Source organism: Lycorma delicatula, chromosome 6 (assembly GCF_047948215.1).
Source record: "Lycorma delicatula isolate Av1 chromosome 6, ASM4794821v1, whole genome shotgun sequence".
NCBI lineage: Eukaryota > Metazoa > Arthropoda > Insecta > Hemiptera > Fulgoridae > Lycorma > Lycorma delicatula.
The window spans coordinates 99779636-99793470 of NC_134460.1; positions in this window are offsets into that span (position 1 = coordinate 99779636).

A 13835-nucleotide genomic window follows, 5' to 3' on the forward strand; every position below is an offset into this window, starting at 1 on the left:
AACAATTACTCATGAAAAATACCTAGTTCATGTAGAATACATTTACGAATATGGTAGTATAATGTGTATCACAAGCACCTTCCTCTCACAGCTAAGCTTATATTTTCGTCTAGCGCACTCTACAAATAACTACAGTACTAAGAATTTTTTTTATATTTACAGAACTGATCAAATTTGACTCACCTGAATAGCTTAAGAACTATTATGAAAGATACCTATGCTTGTAATACTGCTTTATGTACAAATATCATTTTAAACAGTACGTACGAGAGTAAAATATAAGCCGAATATATCCCCTTCAAACAGAACACGAACTTTGTCTTCAAGGCTCGTATATGAGCATGAGGGAGCTGGCGCAAAGGGAGATGTAAGAAGAGACTGAAGATTCCAGCAGCCTCAGCTTCCGTATTTCTGATCAGCAGCGTCTTGTCAGAGCAAATTGTTATTACCGAGGATTATCTCAAGAATGAGGGCTCAAATCTATGAAATTTTTACTAACCTTCTTGCGTAGTTTGGGGATATGACGTCATGTAGCGAATTCTACAACTGAATCAGCAAATTTAAAGAAGGGCAAGAAGCTTCTTGCCCTTCTTGAAAAATGAAAAATAAATGAAACGCAATACTGGGCATATTCAATCCATTCTTTTACCGCATTTGTTGTAGTGAAATTTTAGGACAATTACAAGTTTACATTTACCCACATTACTAAGTAAGCAGTAAACTATAAGAGATAGAGTCAAATTTTTTCAAGTCATATTTTGTTTTGATTATTAGATCACTGTACCTAGCTAAAGTTTAATTTAAGTTAGCTTACTGATTAAAGAGATGTAGCTACACGGTTCCAGCGAGTAAAATTTAGAAAAAGACTTTCAGATTCTATTTTTAATAATCTAATAAACTATCTAGAGATATAGGTGATTAAATAGAAAATTTTATTGTACCAAGATTTTTTCTTAGGTATGCGAATGATATATATGTTTTCGTAGCGATCCCTACCTATACGTAAGTATAAACTTACATTTCAGAATAGTTGCCGATCTCCGTGACTTAGTAGTAGCGTCTCGGCCTTTCATTTGGAGGTCCCGGGTTCGAATCCGGTTAGACACGGCATTTTTCATATGCCACAAATTTTTATTTTCACATATAAGCTTTTTTTTAAGCTTCTATGCTGATTTAATTGCTAAGATGCGTTTTACTTGCAACTTATATTTAAATTTCACATATTTAATTTATGTTTCGTCTAATTACAAATAAAACGATACATGAATTTCAGCTAAACTATATTGATTATGAACTAAATTATAAATGTAGCTATTTGTTTTGTTTTGTTTATTTTCTATATAATTATTACAACTAATACATCGTATTAAATTTTATATCAGCCCCGAGGACCCCAGCACAGTTAACTAACAGCTGATAAAGGAGTTAAGTAACACCTGTTAAGAGTATATTTTCACCTGGATGTTCAGTTAATAGCCTTACAATATATCGATACTTATTTTTGTAATAAATGAAATTGAAGACGCACTCAACAGATATTAACAAAAATTAAATAGTACTATCCAAAGAGGTTCAAAAAAGAAAAGAAAAAAGCTAGATTACATAAAATTGATTATTTTAATACCGTAAAATAATTTATGTACGATAATTTTTAACAATTAATAGCCAGACAATGAATACAAGCTTATTATTTTTTTATTCTACGGTGTAGTTTAAGGAAAAATAAATTTATATATATAATTTTTATTTTCATTAAAATAATAAGCACAAAACATTAAATATAAATATTTCCCCTACCTACACACCCAGACGGTATTTTTTTTTTTCTTTAATTCATATTCGAAAGGAAATGATAGCTGCTTTGTAATATTAAACAAAATATTCCAAACCATGATGTTGTTTGACATCTGCGTAGAGGTGAGAATCCGCACATCGATTTTTTGAAATTCGATATTCTTAGATCAAAGCCGCATTTTGTTTTCTTTTTTTTAGAGGTTCAATTTTATAAAGCTAACATTTTTTCGGTTGAATACTTAGGTACATTTATTCATACGAGTTTATAAGTAAGATATATTATATTACTGACATAAAAACAGTGCTTCATTGTGGAGTTTTTTTTTTTTTACTATTTGGTAAACTAATTAGCACCTTGTCTAACATTAAATTTTAATGAACTGAGAAAAATATAGCATTTATAGATTTTATTATTTGTAGTTGACTTCTTTTAAATTGTTAGAATTAATTACAACATTCAATTTTAATTTCCTCATTCAACCGATTTCAAATAGTTGAAAAAAAAATTAATTCATTTTAACTGGTTGAACCTCTAGAAACTTCAACTGTTGATTTCTGTTTTTTGATCAATTTTTGGGAGAATTAATACGAGTTTATCAGTCACAGGATGAACTCCTTATCCTTTAGAGGTAGAATTTTGCGGGATAAGGGATCTTGAAAATTCCTCATTGATCAAGACAATGAGATTTTGGTTTCATATTTATAAATCTCAAAACATAGTACGGTAATTAACAATTTTGATATCATGTAGTAATTTTTTTTTTTTAAATAATTATTTGCCTAATGTTTTTTTCTAAACAATTTTTAAATGTAATTTGAAAACAGAATAGAAAACTAACCTGTCAATTAAAATACAGATTATTTAAAAATATTTCAATTATAAAACCCAATTCTTTTTCTAAAAATTTGAGCTTTTGCCGAAATCTAATACATTACAACTACTTTGAATTCTTCACATCCAGATAATAATTTGTTTATTAGAAATTAAACGCACAGCTATTCAATTTTATAAACTTTGTTAGATTTAGCATTAATTAATTCTGATAGCAAATTTTCTAGATTAGTACTACCACAATACAATTCAAGATGGGCTAACCTATTATTGAAATATATATCTTCAAATTGAAGTTTCAATTTGCCTCACACTCGTTTTTCAAATGTGTTCTACATATACAACAATCGAGAAGGTGGCACTGCCATACAAATCTAAATTATTTTCAGCGTAGCACGATTATAATCAATATTCAACGTAACGTGGGATTAGAGAATAGCGTAATCAGAGACTTAAAAGTGGCTTTCTTTTTAAACATGTTCTATATAAGTAAATCTCACTCTACTTATAATATTGGTTCTAATAGTAAAACAGTATAATTTAATACTGTGGTATTAGCGTGATTATAATGAGGACATGAATTTTTTTTTTTAATTTGTTAGATCCTTGGTTCTGTAGATATAAAAATGAGAACAAATAATAATAATTCACTGTTTGTACAAAATATTCAAACACTGTTTTCTTTTCGTTTAATATAGATGTTTGTATATTTTGTGGGTAGTATAACGCCATAAAGTATCCTAAAATAATTTTAATTATTAATTATATATTAAAAAAAAATCCAATATTTCAAATGATTGGAATATTAAATAAAAATTGGTAAATCAATAATGAAAGAGTTACCGGGTGTTATTCTTCGAATTTGTACTAATACGATTCGAAATTATGTCTTATACGACTAGATGATCTCACAAATATGGTATTATTTGTAATAATGAAATATATTTTAATTATTATTTTTTTTAAATCAAAAATAACTGTGATTTAATCGTTAATTACAATAGAAGGTGTAGTATATACCACGTTCATCCCTTACTTAGAATATTTTTTTTTTTGGCATAAAGAAAAATTAACATTGTTGTTTTCATAATTTGTTTAAATATTTTCTATGACTTTAACGCACGCAAAGAACCTGAGATAAAATTTTACTAGTTGTCAGTATTACTTTCTTTGATGCACAGTGAACATAGAGCTAATCTCTGTAAGAGAAAAGAGTGAAGATGTCTCTTGTACTGCTCGATATTATCATATATTTAGGTGGGCTTACCTTTTATATGAAAAGATCCGAATCAGGAAAGTAATGAGAACACTACATCACCGACACTTCGATTACTAAATCTAGGGTGCTGGCTTACTAGATAGTCTAAACAAATACTGTCTTGTAACGATGCATCCAGTGTACAACGTTTTAATAGAAATGAATTTTTTCGTATTTTATCAGTTTTTATTCTGCTACGGTTTCTGTGCTGATACTTAATATACAATTCACAATTCAATATCTATCGAAGCAAAACCACGATAAATTTTCTGGTAAGTATAACAATTTATACATTTTAGAGCTACGTTATTCCAAATGTACAAATTACATGTATGAGTAAAATATATGATTCCCCATTATATATCTGTTGTTAATGATTTTTATGATTTTCTTAACATAATTTTTATGATTTTCCTAAAATATTTAGGAATTAGTTAATAGCTACATAACAAGTGATAAAATTAAAAATTTTTAAAAACCCACGAAACCGTTTTGAAGAAACATATCTATTACAGCGCTCCCTGGCGGCTTATAACCGTATACCTAATTTAACAACCTGCTCTGAGGTGATACCTATAATTCCAAAAACAGCATCAAATCGGTCCAGTAGTTTTTGAGGAAAATGGTAACACACACGCGCGCGCACATATACTCATACATAGTCTCCGTTTCGTCGTGGGTAATAAAAAAGTATTAAATTCTTATTTAATATACATGCAAGTAACATGAAAATGCAGTATCGATGCATATATTATATTTTTAGTATTACTCAGAATTTTACAGAAGATTCTGGATTCGAAGCGGCACATGGGCGTTTAGTAACAAGTGCACATACTCAGACCGGCGCACTAAGTAGTTTATTTACATTATTATTTTGATTTGTTGTCTAAGATTTATATTTTTTGTTTTCATTTTTTATTGTTTTTTTTTGTTCTTGGATTTTATATCAATTGATCTGTAACTACATGATCGAGTAAGCCTGGCTACTTATTATTAAAAAAAATCTGATGTGGACACCACATGACTTCCTTGTACGCCTATTAAATTACATATACACATTTTTTCTGCACTTTATATAAACTTATTTCCCTTGAAAATGAAATACGATCCTCCAATTTTTTAATAAAAGCGAACAGTTACACAATTGCTAAAATATTAGTTTTTATTAACTTCAAATATTTGTACAATTACTAATTCAACAATCTTACCTGAAATATTAGGTAAGAGTAAAAGTACCTTTATTACGCTTTATAAATTTAAGTCATATATATGTATTTAATACTACGTTTTTTTAAATTATAATGATGTAACCATCAACGAAAACAAAACAGAAGAAGGTTACTAAATTTTATAGCGATATTAATTATAAAGTAAAGTGTTACAAATGCGTAAATAAAAATAGTACCATTCTAAATTAACAATTTTCAATTAATATTAAATAATCAGATGTTTCACCAAACCTGATGTGGGCACCATATCTTCCTTGTACGCCTATTAAATTACACATACACATTTTTAAAAGTACATAAAATTTTATTTCACTTACTTTGATTTTATTAATTTTTTTTTTATTGCTATTATTTAGAGTATTTTTTTTATAGTCAGAAGTTAATAGTTATTAATAAATCAATATATTTAAATTTTAAAAAAGTCGGATTCGAACCGATGTACCTTCCCCTATTAAGATCCAAATATTTCACAAATTAAAATTTCATTTGGCTATAACTTTGGAACCAATGAAAATAAGTACCACTTATATATTGTTGAAAAGCTTTCATTGAGGACTGCAGTTATGAAAAAGTCCAAAATCCAATTTTTTTGGATTTTGGGCTTTTTTGGACGCTTTTGGTACAGTCTATTGCAATCAAAAGAGAGGGTGCGCAACTACATGTTACAACAGTCCTAAATCCAAAATTTCAACATCCTACGGCTAATTGTTTTTGAGTTATGCGAGATACATACGTACGTACAAACGTCAAACCGAAACTAATAAAAATGGATTCAGAGATGGTTAAAATGGATATTTCCGTTAAAATCTGAAAACCAAAATTTTTGCGATCGCAATACTTTCTTTACTTCGTACAAGAAAGTAAAAACAATGCTATTTTCATGCTTTTTGTCGATGACACTGCTATCCTGGCTGTCGATATTTTCCCGTTAAAGCCCATCAGGCCTAGGAACGGTCAGGGGTTGGCATGGCAACCGGAATCGTTACAAGGCGGGTGTCTGCTCCTACGGGGTTGAGATGTCGATATTGACCGAACTATAGTTTCAAGCAAATTACAGTCTTAACGGGATCAACAAAACGATTGGCTGTCATGATGGAAAATTAGGTCTAAGCAAAGTCGAGTCATGTGACGTTCGCAATGAAACGGAAAGTGCCCGTGCATCCACCTCGATGGCATTCTTGTACTACAAGCTCAAGGTCCACGGTACCTTAGGTCTTCATCTTGATCATGGTCTGATGTGGAAGCTCCATGTAAGAGAAAAGATAAAACATCTGGATATTAAGTTTAAGGAAATGTACTCGTTGTTGAAATACAGAGGTAATCGTATAAATGTGTTTTTTTTTTTTTTTTAATTAAAAAACAAATTACTGAGGAGCATCACAGAGGTGTCTTGGCTAGTAAAAAACAGTGAGATCCACGAATATCTCGGTTTACCGTATTTTCGTTAAGAAATACCGCGATTCTGCACAAAATATAAATTGTAGCTAAACAACACGTGAACTACGTATTTAGCTATTAATTTTCTAGAAAATAAAAAAGACGTTAAAAAACTAAGACGACTCCATGTGCTGGACCTCGGTGATTATGTTATTTTTTGGTTGAACTGCATCAACTTAGTATTTACCCGTGAAATTATTATTTCTGTTCGTTCAATTTTAGTTATTCTTTCATTGTTAATTGTACTTTTATTTTATTTTTTCCTCTTGTTTATGAATTCTGAAGACTCTTTTTATTTTGTGTTGAACTGACTTCCGTAAGGGAACACACCCGCCTTGTGACGATTCCGGTCGCCAAACCACTCCCTCCCTTCATACTCTTGATGGACTTTACCGATGGAGGTCGTCTTTTAGACCCTCTAAACCTTGATAACACAACACAGTCATCAGTTTGGTCTCTGTCAGTATGTAACCGATGCAAATGCCTCGGCAGAATTTTACATCAGTGTATTTACATAACTTACTATCGCCTTCCTATGACCTTTTCCAACCTTGACCACCTTGACCATAACTTACAACCCTCAACTATCAAATTAACCAATTTGCGGAAGCGCAATCCCCGCGCCTTCGTCTAACACCGAAGGTTTCACACAAAAACTCTTCCTATGTCTAAGTCAGATCATTACTTTATTGAGTCTTTAAACTCCAAAAATACTGTCCTCATACCAAAAAATAAGTGCTGATCGCAACAACGACAAGTTTGTCCTATAATTCAATTTACTCAAAGTCCTCTTGATTTACTTAAAAATCAAGAAACATCACAAATTTAATAAGCCTCTAATAAAAATATACCCACCTCTCTCTGCTCGCTTTCGGAAGCAAGGTCAAGGCTTACATCCTTCCACACCGCAGAGTTTTCCACACGTCCATTTCATTTGTGTTGACATTCTTCTCTGACCTAACTTTATGTGTGTATTTACAAATGTTCTGTATAAGAATATTAGTATGTAATTTTTGAGGAACTTCGATAGAAGTCTCTCTACATATGATCATATTTAGTTATGGTTTCTGTTATAGTGTAATCGATTGTACATTTTACTTTGAGACAAAAAAGAACTTCATGAGAGATAGATGTCTAGTGCAAGGTTATCTATAATCATTTGGTTGTAGTACTTAACAGATACTGGGCTCAGGATAAGATAAATCTTGTTTTAAACAAACTGCTGTCATGCAATACATGTTATTTTAAATATTTTATCCGATGAAAGAATTCAAAGCTGAATGATATTATGTAGAATGTTAAAGGATTAAAATGAATAACTATACAAATTAGATAATACATGTACATCAGTTATTTATTTAATTTTACGAAAACATACTTATAATAGTTTATTTAACAGAAATTAATAAATATCCGCTTAAGCTTACGCGCTTATTGAAGCAAAAGCATAAAGAGATAATAAAAAGATGAAAAAAAGAAATAATTGACTAAAGTAATTTAAGCGAGTGGTTTATTTTAAGAATATAATATTAAGCGAAATGTATTCTAAACAGCGATATAATTAAGTATTTTAAATATAGTGACATTATAATGACGATGATGATGATGATGATGATATGAAGATAATAGGCTAATATTAATGACAATGTGGATGAAATAGTTTAAGAATGTATGCCATCTGTACGAGTACAATTTATATTCTTTAATTTAAATGCTGATTTAGAATCCTTACTTCAGTCAGATTTACATTCATATCCTAACACATCCACCGTATGTACATTTACTTAGTTACTTACAACAGCTGGACGACTGATGATGACTTGACTTGCAATTGCACGACAGATGGCCAGTCCCGACAGACATAGTAACCGAGAGAGAGAGAAAGAGAAGATACCAACAGAGTTAACAACCAACCTCAATTACTGTACCGACTCTTTTTAACTTCTCTATACTAGTGCATCTTTTACATCATATCTGTTTATCTCTATCTTAGAGATAAAGATATGTTCTTCATCAAAATAGTTCTCTAACCTTTAACGGTCAACTTGGACAGTTGTTCTAATAAGATTTTACAACATTACTTCACGACATGCCAGTTTATTCTCAGATAAGAATAATCAAAAGATTAACTCTGACAGCATTTCTTATCACTAAAGTTAATCAAAATATAATATTTCAAATAAAATAACAAAAAAAATTATTATTTTAAGTTACTTTAAAATCGAATAAATAATGATTTAATTGGTCAAATGTATATGTTAATACATTTAATTTAAAACCTTACTTAAATTATTAACTAATAATTAATTAAAAATTATTAAATAAATAATTAATGCATATACCAGCAACATATATTAGTGATATCGTGTATTAAACAAAAAATCTACAATAAAACAAGAAATTAAAAAATATATATTTTATTGAACGGATTTACCGATAAGAGAGAAATTAAATTTAAAAATAAAAAAAAGAGTAAAACGAAGGTGAAATATAACAAATGGAGGTTAATAAGAAATTTTAAGATTGGTGAACGTTAAATATAAAAAAGTCACTTAATTCTTTTAGTTATGAAGTAAAGTTACGAAGGATTATCAATAAAGGCACATAAGGGAATGGCTACTTTTAACTCGCTTAAGCAGAAGAAATTTGTGTAGACAGATGTTCTTCTATTAAACATGAATTTACTAATAAGAAATAATTTCTCTTAACTGTAACAATAATCGCGGTAATAATAAAGAAATATGGATAAAGTCAGAAAGTTAATAAATAATAAAAACATAGAGTACGTTTTCAAATCTATTACAAAAGAATGTTTAAAAATGAAATAAGTTGACAAAGTATATAATAATAAGTTCTCTTTTTTTCTGTTTAGCCTCCGAAACTATCGTAAGGTATTACTTCAGAGGATGAATGAGAATGATATGTATGAATGTAAATGAAGTATAGTCTTGTACAGTCTCAGGTCGACCATTCCTGAGAAGTGTGGTTAATTGAAACCTAACTGCGAACGAACACCGGTATCAAAAATCTAAAATTCAAATCTGTATAGAAGTAAATGACTTTACTAGGATTTGAAACTCTCGACTTCGAAATCAGCTGATTTTCTATGACGAGTTCACCACTAGACCAACTCGGTGGGTTAATAAATAAGTTCTAGACCAAACAGAGAAAAAGAATCCTACAGTTAATATTTACTGGAAAAAAAACGAACAACTATTTTGTTAAAAAACATAATAAATCATCCGCCGTTATAAAAATATTTATAAAACATAGGCAGAGATAAATAATAATATAGAACCCCATAAAACATCGATATACTTCGTACCAAAATCAATTAATTTCTTGATAGACTCGATTCACCTTTGAACTCAAGATACTAAAAGACTAAATATTAAGTAGAAGATTTAGCACGAGTATTTCATGAATTTTTGATTGAACTGTCGACTAGACTATACATTTTATTTTAAGTAGAAGATTTAGTACGAGTATTTCATGAATTTTTGATTGAACTGTCGACTAGACTATACATTTTTTTTTTGTCTTCAGTCATTCGACTTTTTGAGACAGCTCTCCAAGATTACCTAGTTAGTGCCAGTTGTTTAATTTCGGTATACCCTCTACATCCTACATCCCTAACAATTTGTTTTACGTTTTCCAAATGTTGCCTGCCTACACAATTTTTCCCATCTACCTGTTCCTCCAATATCAAAGCGACTATCCCAAGATGCCTTAAGATGTAGCCTATACGTCTGTCTCTTCTTGTAAAGGAAAAATATTAATGTATCTTTTTTCATCGATTTGCTGCAATACCTCTTCATTTGTCACTTTATTCACCCACCTGATTTTTAACATTCTCCAATAACACCATATTTCAAAAGATTCTAATCTTTTCTTCTCAGGTACTCCGATTGTCCTAGTTTCACTTCAGTATAAAGCTACGCTCCAAAGTTATACTTTCACAAATGCTTTCCGATGTTTAAATTAATATTTGATGAAAGCAAATTATATTTCTGATTGAAAGCTCGTTTCATCTGTGCTATTCGGCATTTTAAATCGCTCCTGCTTTGTCCATCTTTAGTAATTCTACTTCCTAAATAACAAAATTCTGGTATCTGCATAGTCTTTTCTCGTCTTATTTTTATATTCTACCATATAAAAACAAAATTCTTCTCAAAAGAAAATACTTATCTTTCAAGAACTGTTACTGTCTTATGAACCGCGTGATAGATAAAATTAAATGTCATGCCATAGTGTCCTTGTTATTTCCTACTTTACCCATTATGGTCACAATTTATTTTCAGAAAAACCTGTAGGAATTACAGTAAATTATGCGTAAGATTTATCCCATTTTGGACTTTTACATTCGGTCCATAATTGCGCTTTTTGGGTTATATTTTTAAGACAAAAGTCAATAAACAGTCGGATATACAGCGTTAATATATATAAAATAGATCGTGATTCTGTATATGTAATGTACTTATTTAAAGAAACTTGTACCGAATAAACCTAATGCACTCTTAAAGGAATGTATACTGCAGCACAATAAGTGTCGGCAAATGTGTCAAGAAGAGTTATAATTTATACATTTAATAAATTTTATTCTCTTAATGTCTAAGTTATTTTTATACTTTATAATAAATAACCTTATTGATTTTAATATTCAGGAGTGTGTTTATTATACTACCAAATATTAAACTAATTTAAATGAGGTTAAAGAGCATTTAGTCGTAAAAATTTTTCAAAATTATTTAGTTTCAAAATTATTTCATGGTGTGGCGAAACCAGCGGCCTTTTTAAATACTTTTTTACACTTGAAATATTATTCATTTAATTCTACCGGTCACCTATGACGTCACAACATAGCAAACGATTACAGCAGCTGTACGTCAGTGCTACACTAATGTTCCTTAAGGTGAGAGGGGGTACTATTCGTAGTATACCCACTTAGCTACTAGTTTATTCAGAACATTTTTTTGGGTAGAGAGTATCTTTTTTATACTTACAAAAAGATTTTGTTCTATTCAGAACAGATATATAATTTATTTGTTACCTTCACGTTGTTAATTAATTTTATTAAAACGTATTAATATGAAAAATGAATAACCTCTTTTGTATTAGTATAATATGTAAGATTTTATTTTAGAATAGTAAAGGTTTTTACTAGATTAAGATTTTTTCATAGTTTTTCATTATCTCTAAAGGAAAGAACTAGAAAAAGTTTTTCTTGTTATAAACTGATTAACACAACTACTACTATTCTTGACGTTATATAAATAATGTAAACTTATATTTTGATCTGAATAAAGTATTCTTCAAACGGTTAACTAAAAACTTTACTTCTTACGGAGGTATATTTCTTAATTTACTGACAGTACAGATTTAAAAAAAAAATGAAAGTTGCTCTTCAACGAATTATGTAATTGATAAAGTTTCCAAAAAATAATTTTTGTTTTAATTTAATACCTACAACAAATGAAGAAAAAATTCCTAACAGGAAACGAAATTCAGAAAAAATTACACAAAGTTGAGATTGAAAACGTGAGGAAAGAAAAGAATCACATTAAAATGAAATGATGAGAAGAGAGAAAGACGAAACACGCGGAAAGAATGAAAGAATATTGGAGAAAGGTAAAAGAAACTAGAAGAAATGATATTTGTGTGATTTATATTTGGCATATACGCAAAAAAAAAAAAAAAAAACAAGTTGCCGTGATTCATAAAATATAAATATGACCAAAATAAATATCAATTTACTTGCATATATTTATTATTTAACATCAAATAGGCATATAAAGGACAATAATAAATATTCTGCCTTTATATTTAAGCTTTTTTTTTAATTTAGGTATACGTGCTATGGAATATCAATTCTCATAAGATAATTTATGAATATTAAAGAAAGATACAGATATAGGAAGGAGTATTAATTACGTTAGTACAATGGAAAATGTAATTACACTTCGTATAATTATGTTAATGAGATGCCTATATTCACTGACTTTGAAATCGTAGTCATCTTATAAAAAAAGTACTTAAATAAACTTAATATAAATTTTATTTTTATTATTAAACAGATCTTTGTGAAATTAAAAAAAAACGGTACATTTTATAAATAATGCACTAAATTATAAATAATATAAGAAATGTTTATATACTTATCATTATTGCAAAAAGACCTTTACGACAATATGTAATAAAAACTAGGTCATTGATTTCGAACAGCTCACGAAATGAACACAGGCAATTTCTATTACTGTTGTCATAACTTTAAATGATTATAATATGAAAATTACTATTGTATGAAATAATACATAAATTTTTAACTTGGTAATTGATTTTTCAGATTTAAAACGTTTTTAACTTACCGACTAATTTATTATCCTTTATTTTAAATAAAGTACGTTTATTTTAATTATTTAATTTATATGATGATTTAACTTTTATTAAATTAAGTTTTTTAAATATAATTCTCATAATAATAAACTAATTAAAAACATAATAATTAATTGAAATATGATAGTTATTAACCAACCGTTCTGTTTAATTAAAATTACATAAGCGTAATATTTCCCCTTTAGAGATTGTTATTAAATCAACGATTTCCTGTTGTAGACGATATTAAAACTCGATTAACCTTTTACATAAATATAGCTCTATGTAAAGTTAAAAAATATATATTTAATTGACTGCATTAAAAACAAGTAATAAATAATTATTCCATATCCAAATTAAGAATTGAATTTGGAAGAGCAATTAATAACAATAAATGTTAAAATACTCTAGATTCATTTTTTCACTTTCCTTTTTTCATTCTTAAAATTTAATTAGTTACTTTTAAAAAAAATTAATATCGTTTAAAAAAAATGTATATGGGCGTGAATTATATATATATATTCCTATCCTACTAAAGGGCATTTGAATGTGTATCTGTCGGTGTGTACCTGTCACCTTTAGCTTAGCACCGGAATGTACCGATCACTAGCGGAAAATCCTGATTCGTTAGTACATGCCTCGTGGTGATCAGGTGTGTACTTGTTATAATATTATAAATCGACATATCGCATATATATCGATATATTTGTGAAATATACATTAATAATATAATTTTGTAATACTTCTTTGTACGAAGTAAAAGAAGTATTCGGTTTTTAGATTTCAACAGAAATATCCATTTTAACCAACCTGAATCCATTTTGACTAGTTTCGGCTTGACGTCTGTACATAAGTATGTATCTCGCATAACTCAAAACAATTAGCCGTAGGATGTTGAATTTTGGATTTAGGA